Here is a 16,901-nt window from a genome sequence, read left to right as displayed (position 1 = left end):
TTGTTTGTATAATTATATAAACAATATTGTTTATAATGACCAAAAAAAATCTTAAATATTTATTGACAAGGCAATGAGATGGCACCTTCATAAAAAAAGAAAAATGTAATATTGAGTAATTAAGCAAGATATAGAAGGATACGATCCTATTAAAACTGCAACATTCCATCGCCACATCTCTGACCTTATTTTTCCCCTTTGTACCTCTCACATTCTAACATATCACAGGACTTATCTATAATCCATAAGTTTCGCTTATCATTTGGCTCACCCCACAGAATTGCACACAACACAATAACAGTGGCCCTGTCTGTTTTGTTCACCAATGTTCCCAGAGCTTCGAGTGGTGCCTCACATACAGGGGCAGTCAGTAAATATTGGTTGAGTGGATTTGTGGAATAGATACAAGGCAGTATGAAACCACTGAAAGTTTAAAAGCATGCAAAACAATACCACTTAACATTTATGGATAAACACGCCATTCTGGTTTGGGTCATGTCTGTTACAGAAGTGGGACACCCAGGAGCCTTCCAGTGTCCCTGTAATGTGTTTATTTTGTTTGTTTGGTTGGTTGGTTTTGGTTTTGGTTGTCAAATGATCTTTAACTGAAATAGTTCTTAACTAGCAGGCATTCCACTGCACCATTGCTGATGTCATCTGTGATGTCAGGAGGTGGTGGCGGTCAGCATTGCAGCACACAGACTGGGCAGTCCCAGAATCTCTTTAATGGTTCCAGAGAGTTCTCTAGCTAAAGATCAGTGCCACATCTGTTGGGCAATGTTGACAATCTCGATATTTCCACTGTGCTTAATGTTTCTGTGCATCTTTCTACCTTGTGATGATGAGGGCGGAGGCAGACACACTAACTCACCGGAACCTGTCTGTTCTGGATGGTCAGTTTCACTGTGCTCCTCAGACCCTTCCAATCACTGCTTGTTCTGGCGATGTGGTCACCAACCTTTCTTGAGGGCAGGCCCAGGCGGCCGATCTTGGGGCCAGAGCAGACATGCACCGACTTCCCCAGCGGTGCACCTCAGCTGTATGACTTTCATTTTGCTGGGGTCGAGTTTCAGTGGCTCGGTGGAGGTGGCTATTGTCAGGTGATCCCGGATTAGGGACAACTGAAGAAAGTTGCTCCTAACCCTCCTCTGAGCCAAAAACTGAAAGTGTCCCTGTAATGTTTTATTTCCTAAACTGACAATGGAGATGAGAGTGTTGGTTATACTATTACCAGTTTTTGCATAATGGAAAACTTTCACATTACAACTTACTTTTTTCGGTTTTTTTCTTTTGTTTTTTTTTTTTTTAATCTTTTTTTTTCTTTTTACAACTTACTTTTTTAATAATAGAAACAACAAACACCTGCGTTGGATGTAGAGTGTGTAAGGGTTTTCCCACATGACAGGTCAAGTGTGTAGAAGGGGCTTCCTATAAGCCCAACTCAGAACAGGGGGGGGCTTGGCACTGGGGATTCTTCCAAATCTCCCTAGGGGGGGAACCCCAGCCTGAGAGAGGGGAGGGCCAGTCCAGAGGGCCACCTCTGCTGAATGACACAGGAGGGGTGGGTGAGAACTGGGTTTTGTCTTGCACTGTCCTCACCCAGAAGCAGGGGGCTTGCTGCGGGGTCCCCATGGCAGGGACAGGCTCCTCACTCCTTGCAGGCAGCACTGGTCCCTGCGTTAGGAGACCCAGGAGCTGGCCCCGTTCCGAATGTGCATCCCTGCGGTTTCTCACTTTCTTCCCTTGAATCATGGGAGACTAAATCATGACCCTGCTTTGTCTGCCTCAAAAGGCTGTTGTGAGGCTCTAATAGGAAAGAAAATTGCCCTTCCAGTAGAGAACAGCATCTCAACGCAGTTTTGCATTTTCCCTTTGATAGGAAACCCTTGAACATAAGTGTCAACCGTGTGGACTCCCCCAGAATGATCATTTATATTGGCTGAAGAACCACAATGACTCGAGCATCATTTACTCAGTGGCCCCCCGTCGTTATGACTGAGTGTGTGTGCTTACCGTTTTCTTTAGTTATGAGCAACACTACAATTAACATCTTTATGTTTCCATTTTCGCTTTGCTTTGCAAAAGTTATTTCACTAAGACAAATTCCGGAGGAAATAACTAGTCAAAGTATACAAATGATTTATTTCTACGGCTCTTGATGTGTTCTGTCAAATTGCTCTCTACCAAAGTGTTGGCTCTGGCAACCTACAGACGTGTAGAGGATACTGTATCTCATGCCAGGAAGGGTCTATTCCTGCTCTGCAATAGATGGAGTTCAAGACTAATCCTGAAAAAAGACAAGAGGAGACATTTTTTAAAACACCCTCCTTGGTAATATTGTAAATCCAGTTTGCTGCTCACTTAACTGGGCAGTTTTAAAATTATTTGTTTTTTGACATATATCTTAAAGGTTAAGAGAATTCAGACAAAATGAGACTTTACTAATATTTCACATTTGATCAAACATTTCCCTGGCGTGTTTGAGATGCCCACAAAACGCTGCCGCACTGTGCTGGTTTGGCCACACCACGTCCACCACTGAACACGAGCTTCTCCTAAACCAGCACGCCTTCTTCTGATCACCATATTTGCAGGTCCAGCCCTGTGAGATCTGTTTGTAAAGTGGGGAAAGAGGAAGCAATGTCACATATATGCCTCTCCTGGAACCAATTAATAATTATATGCTTCATTTAGTAAGAAAATATGCTATCTCATTTCATCTTTGCTTCTATTTGATCGGTATGATTGCCCCCACTTTACAGATGAGGAAGCTGAGGCACAGTCCTAGGGATACAGCCGTCATGGGCATAGTAGGTAGACAACAAAGATAGAAGTCAAGTCAAGAGGCAGAGGGCCCTGGTCCCAGCTCTGTTCCTAATTTCTGGTTCATAGTTCACCCCTTCTGGGCCTTGTCTTCAGCCCAGTGAGAGACTGAGGATCACGGATGGGTATGGTCGGGTGACTTATTCACATCCCACAGGTGCCCTTGGCCCCCTGGAAGGGAGACTGACTGCCTTTTCTTTCTCCACACAGAACACTAGCAAAGTCATGGTCTTGAGGCTCCGCGGAACATGGGGTGGCCACACTGATGGCCTGGCGGCAATTTGCTCTTGCCGTGATGACAGCATCCTCATCGCTCAGCAGGAGCCCCAGAACTCAGATAGGCCCTGTCATTCGTTCTCTAAAAACTTTTTTAGTACCAACTGTGAACACAGTAGGGCTGCCATGAGGCCACAGAGCCTGGTTCCACTTCACCTTACAACACCAGCCGTGGGACCTGGGTAAGTCACTCATGCGGCCTCTGACCGCAGTTTCCTCAACTGTAAAATGGGAGTAATAATGACTACCTCACAGGGTTGTCATGAGGCTGCACTAAGGGAAAGGGTGTGTCTGAGAACACACATGCCGAAGCAGCTCTCCAGGTGTTCTAGGCATGACTCACTGACACCCAGTACAGATCACAGAGGGAAAGTGTCAGGCAAGGGGTGGGTAAGAACGAACTTTCCCTCACGTTTGGGAAAGGTTCTGGGAGGGCCCCCAGGAAGAGGTGATGTTTGTACCAAAGGAAAACCAGCCCTACTGAGTGATCGGAGCTGTTGCCTGTTGTTGGAATGTCCGTTTAGAACCTGGATAGCAGATTCCACAGAGGAGAGAACGTTGGGCGACTCCACCCCCGCAGAGAGGACACCCAAGAACTCCTTGGGGAGCTCTCCCCACCTTCTCTGTCAAATGACAGGTGTACCCCTTTCATTCATTCATTTGATAAGTATTTCTTGAGCATCTGCTACGTGCCAGGCATTGCTCTCTATACTGGAGATGTCAGCAAACAGAACAAATCTCTTAGCCTGACCAGGTGATAGCACAATGAATAGAGTGTCAGACTGGGATGCTCTATCCCAGGTTCACAATCCCAGGTTCAAAATCCCAAGCTCACTGGCTTGAGTGCGGGCTCATCTGGTTGGAGCAAGGCTCACCAACTTGAGCCCAAGGTCGCCGGCTTGAGCAAGGGGTCACTCGGTCTGCTATAGCACCCCCTCCCCATCAAGGCACATATGAGAAAAAAATCAATGAACAACTAAGGTGCTGCAACAAAGAATTGATACTTCTCATCTCTCTCCCTTCTTGTCTGTCTGTCCCTATCTGTCACTCTCCCTGTCTCTCTCTGTCTCTGTCACACATACACACAAAAAAATCTTTATTCTCAGAAATTACATTCTAGAGGGAAACTAGACAACAAACAAACAAACAAAAATAGCTAAATAAAAACAGGGCTCTACCAGGCTGATGCGAGTGCTAAGGGGATAAATAAAGCAGGGTGAGGGAGAAGAGAATGGAGGGGGGAGGGGGAGGGGATGGTGCAGTCAGGGAAGTCTGTGGAGGGCTGATTTTTGAGTGAGCTCTGGAGGAAATGAAAGGAAGAGTGTTCCAGGCCAAGGGGAACAGCAAGTGCGGGAACCCTGCGTGCTCACTCTGCAGGGAATAAGACAGCAGAGACCCCAGGGAAGCAGAAGGAGGGAGAGAGGCCAGAGGGCATCTCTGGGTGTGGTGGGTCAAGGCAGGACTCACTGAGACCCAAGGAGGCTATGAGGGAGCCCTTGGAGAGCTTCTCATAGGAGATTTGTGCAGGGCTCTGGCTGCCTGGGGGAAGTGACTGGAGGGGGCGGGGCCAGCAGAAACAGGGAGGAAGCCAGGAGTCCATCGCAGAGGTGGACTTGAGTGGAGGAAGTGGAGGGGAGAAGAGGTCAGATTCTGGCTGTGCTTCAAGGTAGAGCCCAGAAAATTTGTCATGAACTAGACTGCCCCCATCGCCCCTTCCCAGTCCCCCCTGGGGCAGCAAGACTGCAGGGTTCCCTGTGACCTCATGAGGCCACAAGTGAACGGGGAAATAAGACCTTAAGTGCTTCATGGAGGGATTTGTTTTATTTTTCTGAAATAAAACCAAATGTAATCCCTGTAAGAGAAGTTCCACCTCCAGGGCGCTGCTCCCTCAGGTGGAGGCAGGGATTAGATGAGATTTGCAGGACTGTGTTGACTCACAATTTAGATGCCATCCATAAATTAATTACAGAGCAAAGCCAGAGAGCGAGGCCCCGAGGTGGGGCCAGGGCAGCTCTCCCCGACTGCGGCTCACCAAGCCCTGCGGGCTCTGGAAGCTGCTGGGAGTTCTGATTTCTGCCTGAGTCAGTCCCCGAGGGCTCATCACCAGGAGAGGCCTTGGGAGAACATGGAGGTTTATGACTTTCTTTTGATGGCAGTGGGGAGCCATAGAAGGTGGCAGGCAGGGAAGGGACAGGATCAGATTTGCTTTTCAGAAGGGATCCTCTAGCACAGGGGTAGTCAACCTTTTTATACCTACCGCCCACTTTTGTATCTCTGTTAGTAGTAAAATTTTTTAACCGCCCATAGGTTCCACAGTAATGGTGATTTATAAAGTAGGGAAGTAACTTTACTTTATAAAATTTATAAAGCAGAGTTACAGCAAGTTAAAGCATATAATAATAATTACTGGCCTGACCTGTGGTGGCACAGTGGGATAAAGTGTTGACCTGGAACACTGAGGTTGCTGGTTTGAAACCTTGGGCTTGCCTGGTCAAGGCACGTATGGGAGTTGATGCTTCCTGCTCCTCCCCCTTCTCTCTCTCTCTCTCTCTCTCTCTCCTCTCTCTCTAAAAATCAATAAATAAAATATAAAAAATAATAATAATAATTACTTACCAAGTACTTTATGTCAGATTTTCGCTAAGTTTGGCAGAATAAATCTTTATAAAACAACTTACTATAGTTAAATCTATCATTTTATTTATACTTTGGTTGCTCCGCTACCGCCCACCATGAAAGCTGGAACACCCACTAGTGGGCGGTAGGGACCAGGTTGACTACCACTGCTCTAGCAACTCCAGGAGACTAGATTCTAGGAGGTGAAGCTGGAAGCCAGGGAGTTCCAGTGGGGCCTTGAGGGAGAGGAAGGGAGAAGGCCACTGGGTCAACTGAAGGTTCAGAAGCTGCCACTTATATGACTCACCGCCCTGGGCCCAGTCAACTGTAGCTCTGGCCTTGGGGCCCAGGCCCATTGCCTACCTGGCTCAGGACCCTGAGCCTTCTGTTAATGCAACCTCGTAGGGCTCAGGTTAGGCCAGTGACTCATTTCTGAATGGTTTTAGCAGAATAAGACCGTTTTATCACCTGAACTATTTGTCCTTCCTCGTCACAGTTCAGGGTTTTGGCCCCAAACAGTGGCACATGCAGAAAGGATTTCCGGAGGTGGTTTACGGGACTTTTGCTGAAATACTTGAGTGAACTTCACCTGCAGCCGACAGAGAGCTGACCCATTCTTCCAAGCTCCATGCTCTTCCTTGGCCTGCCCTAAGTCAGGGACGGGGCTGGGGTCCTCATCCAGGTAGGAAATACCAACCATGTCCTTCCAGCAGTGTGCCTGAGCTCCTCCTTGGGGCCTGCACGCTCAGTCATCACACACCACACAGCCTCCTCATCCAGGAAGCTGCCCAGATCTCCCTGGATGGTCCTGACTGATAGGGTACAGGGAGAATGGAAGCCCAGCTTCGTTGCCTAGGGTTTTGACAATCCTGAGACATAACTACACTTCAGAGACCCCCACAGAACCAGACCGAAGCCACCCTCTGCGGACCCAGCCAGAAAGGGGGTCACTTGTTGACCTCCCGGCCCCCTCCTCTCCTGCTCAGTTCCTGGCTTGTCTGGGAGCACTTCCTGAGTGAACCAGGACCCAGGACCCCCTCCCATGCTGCGACTCCTGCTGTCTCCTTGTCTCACGCCATTCTCAGCTCCTTTACAAACAAGAATGGTGCCTGCCAGGCCCCACCCAGCCTTTCCTTCTGCAAGAAACGTCCCCTGGCTCCTGCTGACCAGTCTGGGTTTCTGGGAGGCAGCCCTCCCCTGGGCTGCACCCCACTGCACCCACAGTGCAGTCTGTGCATGGACTTGTGCTGCCCTGGTTGGGCCTTGGTTCTGCCCCCAACCTCATAGCCTCCTTGGCTCTCAGTGAGTCCATCTGCAAAATGGGGATGCTGGGCTCTGGTCCCATGTAAGCACTGCTGCTCCAGTCCTGGATCCCAGCTCCCTGCTCCTCCCTGAAATATACAAGAAGGGAGGAGCCGGCTCCTTTAAGAATGGACAGTCGTTACCTGCTCGCAGAACCAAATACAGTACTCCGGCTGCTTCAGCTCATTACTAAGTCTCAGCCATGGCCTGAGCAGGATTAGGGAAGCAGCTCTGGTAAACAAACAAACAAACAAACAAACAACTGCAGAAATAACACACTGCTGCCACAGGGAGCCCTAGAAATCTGACTACAGTAGCCTCCTGGCCCTCACATTCGGTGTTTGCACGCCAGCAGGGGCAGCCTGCTTCCGGGCAGTCGCCTCTGCCTGGCTGGCAAAATAGTGACCCAGAGTGGCAGCCTTCGGATCCACACTCAGGACTCCAGGCTGCGCAGCCGCCAGGGGAAGTTTGTTAGGCCATCTGCCCCATGGGGGGACCCTGAGCCCGGGCAGCAAGAGCCTGCTCAGGGCACTGCTCTGCCTGCAGCTTGCTGGTAACTCAGGCAGGTCAGTGTTCCCCCAACCCTCAGTTTTCTCGTTTGAAAAATGGGGGTGGTGTCCACCTTTGCAGGGGTTCATTCACAAAGGACATGTTTGCTTGTGTCCGCCCTGGCTGGGTGCTGGGACCTCAGAAAAGACTCGGACCCTACCCTGTCCTTACCCTGGTGTGGCGAGGGTCAGAGGAGAAATGGGGTGTATGGTGGGGACCCCATTAGCACAAGACCAGGGGCCTGCAGCCAGCACCCCAGCGTTAGGACAGGAGCAGATGCCCCAGGAGCTGCCCAACCTCTGAGAACGTGAGTGAACTGACAGCTGGCGGTGTGGCTGGTGGTTTGGGTCATGGGCAGTCATGGGTATTGTAGTCAAATGCTTTGGTGTCACTTTGACCTGGGTTTGAGGTCCAGCTCAAACTTGGAGACGTGGGGCAAGTCATTCTACCTCTCTGAGCCTCAGTTGTTGTTTCCTTTTTGTCTTTGTTTTTTTCTGTTTGAAGGTGGGAATCATAACAGCGCCCACTCTGAGGCCTGTGTGCTGGTGAAGATCACAGAGTGGATCCCGACACAGAGCTGGGCTCTGTCTGGGTAGAGCTGGCTCCTCACGCCCCCAAGTCCCCCAGGCTGGGTGCCCTCAGGCAGAGGAGCTGAGAAAGGGACAGGTGCTTCCTGGGCTGGAGGCAGGCTCAGCAGGGCTGGAAGTATAAGGGCGATCCAGGCCCGCTGCCGGGCTAGGAAAACTAGGTGGCCCGCCCAGCCCTCCCACAAATCCTGTAGTGTGGGTCCAGCTAAGCCCCCTGCCTTCTTCAGAGAGGTCCAGCTCCTCACCTGAGGCTCCACACACTCGCCCCATCCCTGGGACACACCTCACTGGGAACCAAACCTCAAACACATTTCCTAGGGGCCCCAGCCGGCCCATGGGACCCAAATAGGTCCTCCGCTACTCTCTGTGGCCAGGGCTCAGGCCTTTCATATGGTAGCATCAGCTTCAAGCTACCAGATGGGAGCCCAGACCTGGGCCCGAATGAAACCACATTGAGCCTAGCTTGGTATACATCTCCAGGAAAATCCTTTCCCCTCTCTGGCCTCAGTTTCCATATCTGTATAATGGGCAAGTAAGAGATCTCTGAGGTCCCTTCATAAGTCTGTATAGCCATAGTGCTCTGTGGCCTAGAAAGGAGAAGGGAGCCCAGGCAGAGCTGAGACTAGAACCCAGGCATCTGCCACCCAGGCTGAGCTCTAGGAGAGAGCAGAGGGAGGACCCTGGGTAACATGCTATCAGGCCGAGACTGGGAGGAGGCTATGGGATGCAGCCCCTCGAATCCCACGTATGCCTCACCTCATGTCTCCCCTCCAAGCACAAACCAGGGGCAGGCACTCCCAAGAGAAATAGGTCATTTAGATCAAATCTAGTTCTACTCTTGATCAGCTGTGTAACCTTAGGCAAGTCACTTCACCCACCTGGGAGTCAGTTTCCTCATCTGTAAAATGGGGAACCTAAAATCTACCTCATTGGGCTTTGCAAGGAATTAACTGAACTTCTATGTGTGTAAAGTGCCTGACATGGACCACTCACTCACTGAGATCGAACACTCCCTCCCTCTCCTCGGGCCTCTTCCCCTCCTCCCGTGTCATCACCTGCCCTCATCCTGCACTGCCCATCTCAGCTGCTTCTACTTTTCTTCTGTTTTGGCACATGCCTATGCTTTTCAGCCTCTACCAGGTGTCCCCAAACTACGGCCCACGGGCCGCAATGCGGCCCCCTGAGGCCATTTATCCAGCCCCCACTGCACTTCTGGAAGGGGCACCTCTTTCATTGGTGGTCAGTGAGAGGACCACTGTATTTGGCAGCCCTCCAACGGTCTGAGGGACAGTGAACTGGCCCCCTGTGTAAAAAGTTTGGAGACCCCTGCTAGACCTTTGCTGTTCATTCTGCCAGAAATGCCTTTACCCTCTCTCATTTCCACCATTCCAAAGCTTATTGTCTTCATTGTTCAGCTCAAATGCTGCCTCCTCCAGGAAGCCTCTTCTCCAAGGAGCTCTGTGCCCTAGACAAGAACACAGAAAACAGGGGCACCACAAGGGGACGCTCTCTACCCACAATGGCCTCCTCTACCTTCTGCCTGGGTCAGATTCAAATAGAGCATTTTCCTCCCCCACTCCACAGTACATAAAAATGTCCACTAGGTGGTGATAAAATGACATATTCCCCATGGGATGAGCAATACCCGTGGCCAACCCCTGCCTCATCCATTCATTTCTTCAACAAATATTTTCTGAGTACCTGCCATGTCTAAGACTGTAGCACAACAGTGGTAAACAAAGCAACGAGGTCCTGGTCTCAAGGAGTGTATGTTCTAGTGGGGAAGAGGGGAAGAGAGGAGCAGACAAAAAAAAAAAAAAAAAGGAAATAAAGCAAGAAAAGCATGAGACAGAGGTGAAAGCTGTAAGAAAATGCTGGCGCCTGCTTATATCTAGACCTCTGAATGAGCATCTCTTCAATGAACAGCAGGAGCAATGATCAAAGCATCACATGAAGGATCTCAGAGACTGGCCAAGTTGGAAGATTCCCCAGCCCCTTGCGATTCAAAGTACCGCCGTGGACCAGAAGCATCCGAGCAGGGGTCCCCAAACTTTTTACACAGGGGGCCAGTTCACTGTCCCTCAGACCGTTGGAGGGCTGCCACATACAGTGCTCCTCTCACTGACCACCAATGAAAGAGGTGCCCCTTCCGGAAGTGCAGCGAGGGCCAGATAAACGGCCTCAAGGGAGCCGCATGCGGCCCGCGGGCCGTAGTTTGGGGACGCCTGCAAGGCTGATTCAGTATTAGGGGCACCTGCGCTGTGCCCAGCACTGGTGGCCGCTTGTCTGTGTGTTGCCTCCTGCAGCCCTCCCCCGGGTCTAGGAGGCAGCCATACTCTCCCTGTCTACCACACACAGCTGCTTGCTGGCCGTTTGATCTGCAGGTGTCCCTGGGCCACATACTCAGGCTGAGTCATTCTATGCCAGAGTGAGTGCAGTGAGGGGGCTAGGTTACAAGGTCAGTCCTGGGTGCTGTGGTGGGACCCCAGCCCAGAGGATCAGACCAAGGTTGGACTCTAGGCAAGGCTAGGGGAACAGTGGAGAAGAGAGTGGGGCCGGTGATTGGGGCGCAGGAGGGTAACTGGGTTGGCTCTGGTACTCAAGGTTCCAGATTCCAGAAATCTGGAGTGGGGATCAGGCAGAAACCACATGACCAGAACAGATGCCCAAGAGCCAATCAAATTCCTCAGCTCCGCTGCCCTAGGCCAAGACCCCAGAACATTCCCCACCCCCTGCCCCGAGGCTGGAGGTATCCAGGGCAGGGAACAGGGAGGGGCTGCAGGGGAAAGTGCGCAGTGGCGGGGAGTGAAGCCAGTGCAGACAGGAGGCGGGCAGTGCCCCACAGGGACAGGTCTGGGCCCATCTCCTTCCCCTGGCCAAAGGCATGAGGTTGAAAGTCAATCCATTGTTACCGTTTCCTGTGCACCCCTGAGGCCCCAGGTCCGCGCTCAGTGCACACCAACCACCATGGCATCAAAGGGTTGTCCCCATTATGTAGTTCGGAAAACAAAACTCAGCAGATGAGCGTCTGAGCTAGCCTTGTTCTCACAAAGACCTAGAAGTGACACAAGCCACAAGTACCTTTCTGCTTCTCAAGGGGGCTTCAGATGTGTCCTTACCTATATTAGTGCACTATTGTGACATAACAAATGACCACAAACTTGGTGGCTTAAATCCACACCCCTTTACTATCTCACACATGACTAGTCACATAGCTCAACAGAGCAGGACAGGGTAGAAAGTTCAGAAACAGACCCTAGTAGACCCTAGTAGATTTAGTATATGATAGTAGTAGAATTTCACATCAGTAGAGAAAAGATGGATTATTTCATAAAAGTTATTGAGCAATTTGCTGGCTATTGGAAAAAATATATAAAGAGAGATCAAAATCTCAGTAATTCTTCCATACTCTTCCCATCAAGAGGTGGATTCCTGTCCCTTGGAATGGCCCATGCTTGGAGGCCAGGCTCTAGGCAGTGCCACATGCAGAGGTCCTGTGTAGATGTTCAGGCCAGCAGCCTAGCTGGGCGCCCGGCTGACATTCAGCATTGACAACCAGCCTTCGAGTGAGGAAGCCATCTCTGGACTCCAGCCCGACCACTATCTGACTGCACAGCATCAAAGAGCCTGAACAAAAACCTCTAGCTGAGCCCAGCCAACCTCCAGAAATATAAGATGATAATAAAAATAATCGCTGTTGCTGTAAGCCACTACATTTTATGATCATTAATTACACAGTCACAGATAATTGATACACTATGTTGACCAAACTGAGAAGCCATAAGAATAAAAAATTTTTGCATAAAAAATAATTAACAAAATTGTAAGACAACAAACCAGGGAAAATACCATATCTGCAACTTTTATTATAGATAATGGGCTAATTTCCTTATTGTAAATAGTTCCTACAAATCACTAAGACAGAGGTGCCCGGGACATCTGAATAAGCAAAGAATATCATAGTTTATAATTTATAGAAAAGGAAATAGCCCTTATATGAATAAAAAGTGCTCAAGTTGGATTAAAAAAAACCTGTAAATTTATTTATTTTTTATTTTTTATTTTTTGGTATTTTTCTGAAGCTGGAAACGGGGAGAGACAGTCAGACAGACTCCCACATGCGCCCCACTGGGATCCACCCGGCACGCCCACCAGGGGCGATGGTCTGCCCCTCCGGGCATCGCTCTGTTGCAACCAGAGCCCCTCTAGCGCCTGGGGCAGAGGCCAAGGAGCCATCCCCAGCGCCTGGGCCATCTTTGCTCCAATGGAGCCTCGGCTGCGGGAGGGGAAGAGAGGGACAGAGAGGAAGGAGAGGGGGAGGGGTGGAGAAGCAGATGGGCGCTTCTCCTGTGTGCCCTGGCCGGGAATCGAACCCGAGACTTCCTCATGCCAGGCCGACGCTGTACCACTGAGCCAACCGGCCAGGGCCAAAACCTGTAAATTTAAATTACAAGAAGATACTGTTAGAAAATAATACACTGGCCTGACTGGGCGGTGGTGCAGTGGATAGAGCGTCGGACTGGGATACAGAGGACCCAGGTTCCAGACCCCGAGGTCGCCAGCTTGAATGCGGGCTCATCTGGTTTGAGCAAAGCTCACCAACTTGGACCCAAGGTCGCTGGCTTGAGCAAGGGGTTACTCAGTCTGCTGTAGCCCCACGGTCAAGGCACATATGAGAAAGCAATCAATGAACAACTAAGGTGTCGCAACAAAAAACTGATGATTGATGCTTCTCATCTCTCTCCCTTCCTGTCTGTCCCTATCTATCCCTTTCTCTGACTCTCTCTCTGTCACTGTAAAATAATAATAATAATAATAATAATAATACACTGGAGAAATAAGTGTTTTCATACATTGCTGGTAGTAAATTGATCAATTTCTAGGAAAAGCAGTTTATTAGTATCTATTAAAATTTATAGTGCACATCTTTTTTTTTGACAATTTTATTTATTGATTTTAGAGAGAGGAGAGAAAGACAAGCAGAGAGGAGGAGTGGGAAACATCAACTCATAGGTTGTTGTTGACCCGGCAAGCCAGGGTCTCAAACTGGCAACCTCTGCATTTCAGGTCAGTGTTTTATCCACTGCACCACCATAGGTAGGCAGTACACATTTTTTTTGACCCAGCAATTCTGCTTCTAGGAATTTATCTTACAGGTACATTTACATATGTGCAAACTGACACCTGCCAAAGACTCATTCCCGAGGGACTATAACTATAAAATATGAAAACAACCTAAGTGTGTTCATTCACAGGAGACTGTTCATTAGTTATGGTTCTCCCACAGTGAAACACTGCATCGATAAAAAAAAAAAGGCACCACTACATGTACCAATCTCCAAGATATACTTGTTTAGTGAAGAAATCAGGTAATGCAAAGTATATAGGCTACCATTTAGGTGTACAATGTTTATATATAAAACACCTCTGGAAAGTGTGACCGCCTCTGGGGACAGGAGTTGAGTGGTGGAAGACAAGGTAGGAGAGAAGTAATTTTCACCTGGTACCTTGTGTACCTCTGGGAATGTCTGTCTCGTGCATTTGCTATCTATTCAAAACATAAAGAAAACACTGATTTAGAAATAATACATAAATAACTAGCTAACCATTTGGAAAAAACATTAAGGACAGCCCATCTCAAACCATATGCACAAAGTATTTCAAATGGATTCAAAATTTAAAGGGAAGAGTGAAATTATAAAAGTTCTACAAATACTTTTCTTACTGTCATTTTGAATTTTTACATGCTGTAACTTTCAGTTCCCCTGCCGGAGCTGTGACCCTGACCTTCAGTCAGTCGGCCTGTGGCCCCCGGGCTGCCACTTCCATGCTGATGACACTGGAGCAGCAGCTCCGCCCCCACCTCTCGTTCACCTTCCGATCCTTTAAAAAAAAATTTTTTTTTAATTTATTCATTTTGAGAGGAGAGAGAGAGAGAGAGAGAAAGGGGGGGAGGAGCAGGAAGCTTCAACTCCCATATGTGCCTTAGACCAGGCAAGTGCAGGGTATTGAACCGGCAACCTTAGCATTCCAGGTCAATGCTTTATCCACTGCGCCACCACAGGTCAGACAACCTTCAGATCCTTAAACCACCTCCCTTTTGGTTGCTCTACCAGAACATCCCTCAGGCCTCTGAAACCCAACCCCTGCCAAGCCGAACTCTGCCACCTTCTCTCCTACCCCAGCCACCTGCACATCCTCCTGGATATCCACCTAAGTGACAGCCACCTCCAAGAGTCCCCCAACCCAATGCTGAAGTCATCCCTTACTTATCCTCGTTACTTCTGTTATAGACTGAATGTTTGTGTTCTTCCTCCCCTAAAAAAATAATATATTGAAATCCAATGTGATGGTATTAGTAGGAGGGGCCTCTGGGAGATGATTGTGTCATGACAGTGGAGCCTCATGAGTAAAATTAGTGCCCTTATAAAAGAAGCTCCAGAGAGTTCCCTGGCCCCTTCCACTGTGTAAGGACATAGCAAGAAGATGGCCCTCTGCCAGCCAGGAAGAGAGCTCTCAAATGTGCCAGCACCTTGATTTTGGACTGCCAAGCTCCCAGCTTGTGAGAAAGAACCATCTGTTGTGTAAGCCACCCAGTCTATGGGGTTTTGTTACAGCCATCCGAATGAACTAAGCCACCCTCCCCACTCCCACAGGCTCACACAGTGGTTAGGAGCTCGGGTCTGGAATCAGGGTTCCAAGCTTGAATCCAAGCTCAGCCTCTAACTAGCTGTGTGACTTTAAGCAAATGAGTTCACCTTTCTTGTCTTCAGCATCCTCAGCTGTGAATGTATGTGCCTTACAGGGTGTAGAAACTGTTAAATTGTAGTGAGTTCTTACTTCTAGTTCTTAGGACAGTGTCTGGAGCTTGCTAGGAACTCCAAAAACCTTAGCTATGTGTCTATTAGATGATCAGTTTTACCCTGAGACACCCAGGTCAGACCTCCAACTCCTTTCCAGATGGGACCCTTTCTCTCCCAACCACTTCACCGCGTCCCTCCTCCTGGGCTTTCAACTGGCTCTGTGTTCTGGCTCACGCAGATCACCCAGCAGCACTTTTGAGTGTCAGTTGGTGCTTTGCCTTGGGGGAGGGGATCCATTGACATTTTCATGCCCTCTTTCTGCCTCTGGTGAACAAGCTTGCCCAGTGTCCTCTCCTGTCCTGGTGTTTAAGAGGAGCTGAGCTCACATGTCACTCCTGATTAACAAAGGTTAGAGCCACAGAGCCATGCTGTCCCCCAAAGGACCTGGCCTTGGGACAGAAAAACACCTTGTTGTGTCAATGTTTGAGGTATTTCAAAAAGTGCCCCTGGGGTGGCCTGGCAGTGCAGATAATGGTTTGTGGGTTAGACATTTATTAATATGTTACTTTAGAGAGGGAGATGGCAGGTTGCAGCCCTGGCCGGGGATCCAGGTAGCCTGGAGTGCCAACTCCGGCCTCTCCTGAGGCTTGCCGTGTGGCCCAAAGCTGGACCTGTCTCTGTGCTTGGCTCTGTACCTGTCTCTGTTTCCTATCTGGGCCTGGAGGGGCAGGATGGATGCAGATAAAATGAGCAAAGGGGCTACCAGGTAGGGCTTTTGCCCTCTGGACACTCCCAGGCGTGGGAGCAAGTAATGAACAGCGCCTGGGCCCTCTCACTGCCCTGAGACTGGCTCCAGCATGTGCATCTCTGAGCGACGCCCGGCCCGGGGGCACCAGCGCGTGGGTTTCCTGGGATGTGTTACTAACTGTTAAGTACACACTAGGTGTGTCACATACTGTCATAAGCACTATATCTAGTTCATCTCTCAACAAGCCATGAGGCAGGCAGGCACTACCCATTTTACAGATGAGGAAACTGAGCCACACAGATGTTTAATGACTTGTCGGTATATGGAAAAGATGGGATTTAAACTGAGGCAGTCCTGGTCCAGTGTCTGAGCTCCTCACCTCTCTCCTCCATGGCCTCTGTGTTTGATGAACACCTAACATAGCCCAGGATCCATGCAAATGTTGCTTGTTTAATAATCATAATAACTCTCAAAGGTAAGTGCTCATAACCCTATTCTGTAGCTGAAGAAATTGAGACTTAGGAAGACAATGTGAACTGATGGAGACCACATAGCTTGTTAATGGACTGGGATTCAGACGCTGTTCCATCTGACCTGCAAACTCCAGGTCTACCCATGACCCCACAAGGCCCCATCCAGCACCCGGGCCTTTGCCCTATACATGACCTGCCAATCAGCAGGTGTCAAACAAGCTGGGTGGTCCATGACCAATTAAACCCATCTTCCCACAACAGTGAGTTTCATAAGGAGAATTGCACAAATATTAAATAGATTCCTGGATTCAGACTGCCCTGGTCAAGTCTCCTGTGTTTACACGATAGGCTAGGCTCAGAGCCCAGTCCGGGTGACCAAAGACCCCTGCCTAGAACAGTGTGACCACGATGAAACGGACTTAGAGAGGATGGTGTCTGGCTGCATCCCCGCTCCTGGAGCTGTAGGCACCCTGACAGACATCCCCACACAGTCACACAGGACTCTGGGTCCCTTTACCTTCCCCAGCCTCCAGACATCCCTGTCAGTCGCTGAGCTCCTTGGTCAGGGCTCACAGGGAGGCTCTGGGGGCCTAGCCTGGCCGCACCACCCCAGAACCAGTCCCAGTTCCATTAAGGCTTGATTACATACCCACCGCTGCACACGGCGCACACTTAGCGCCCACAGTTAACACCCTACACAGACACACTGTGGGTGCCTGAACAC

The 16,901-nt window shown here is 49.5% G+C and overlaps 1 pseudogene; it reads right to left on the bottom strand.

The window, feature by feature from the left end:
- Positions 1–601: 601 nt before the first annotated feature.
- On the bottom strand, positions 602–16,096 carry LOC136322205 (uncharacterized; annotated as a pseudogene).
- Positions 16,097–16,901: the final 805 nt, after the last annotated feature.

This window comes from Saccopteryx bilineata, chromosome 2 (assembly GCF_036850765.1).
Source record: "Saccopteryx bilineata isolate mSacBil1 chromosome 2, mSacBil1_pri_phased_curated, whole genome shotgun sequence".
Lineage (NCBI taxonomy): Eukaryota > Metazoa > Chordata > Mammalia > Chiroptera > Emballonuridae > Saccopteryx > Saccopteryx bilineata.
This window is presented reverse-complemented; position numbering and strand designations above follow the sequence as displayed.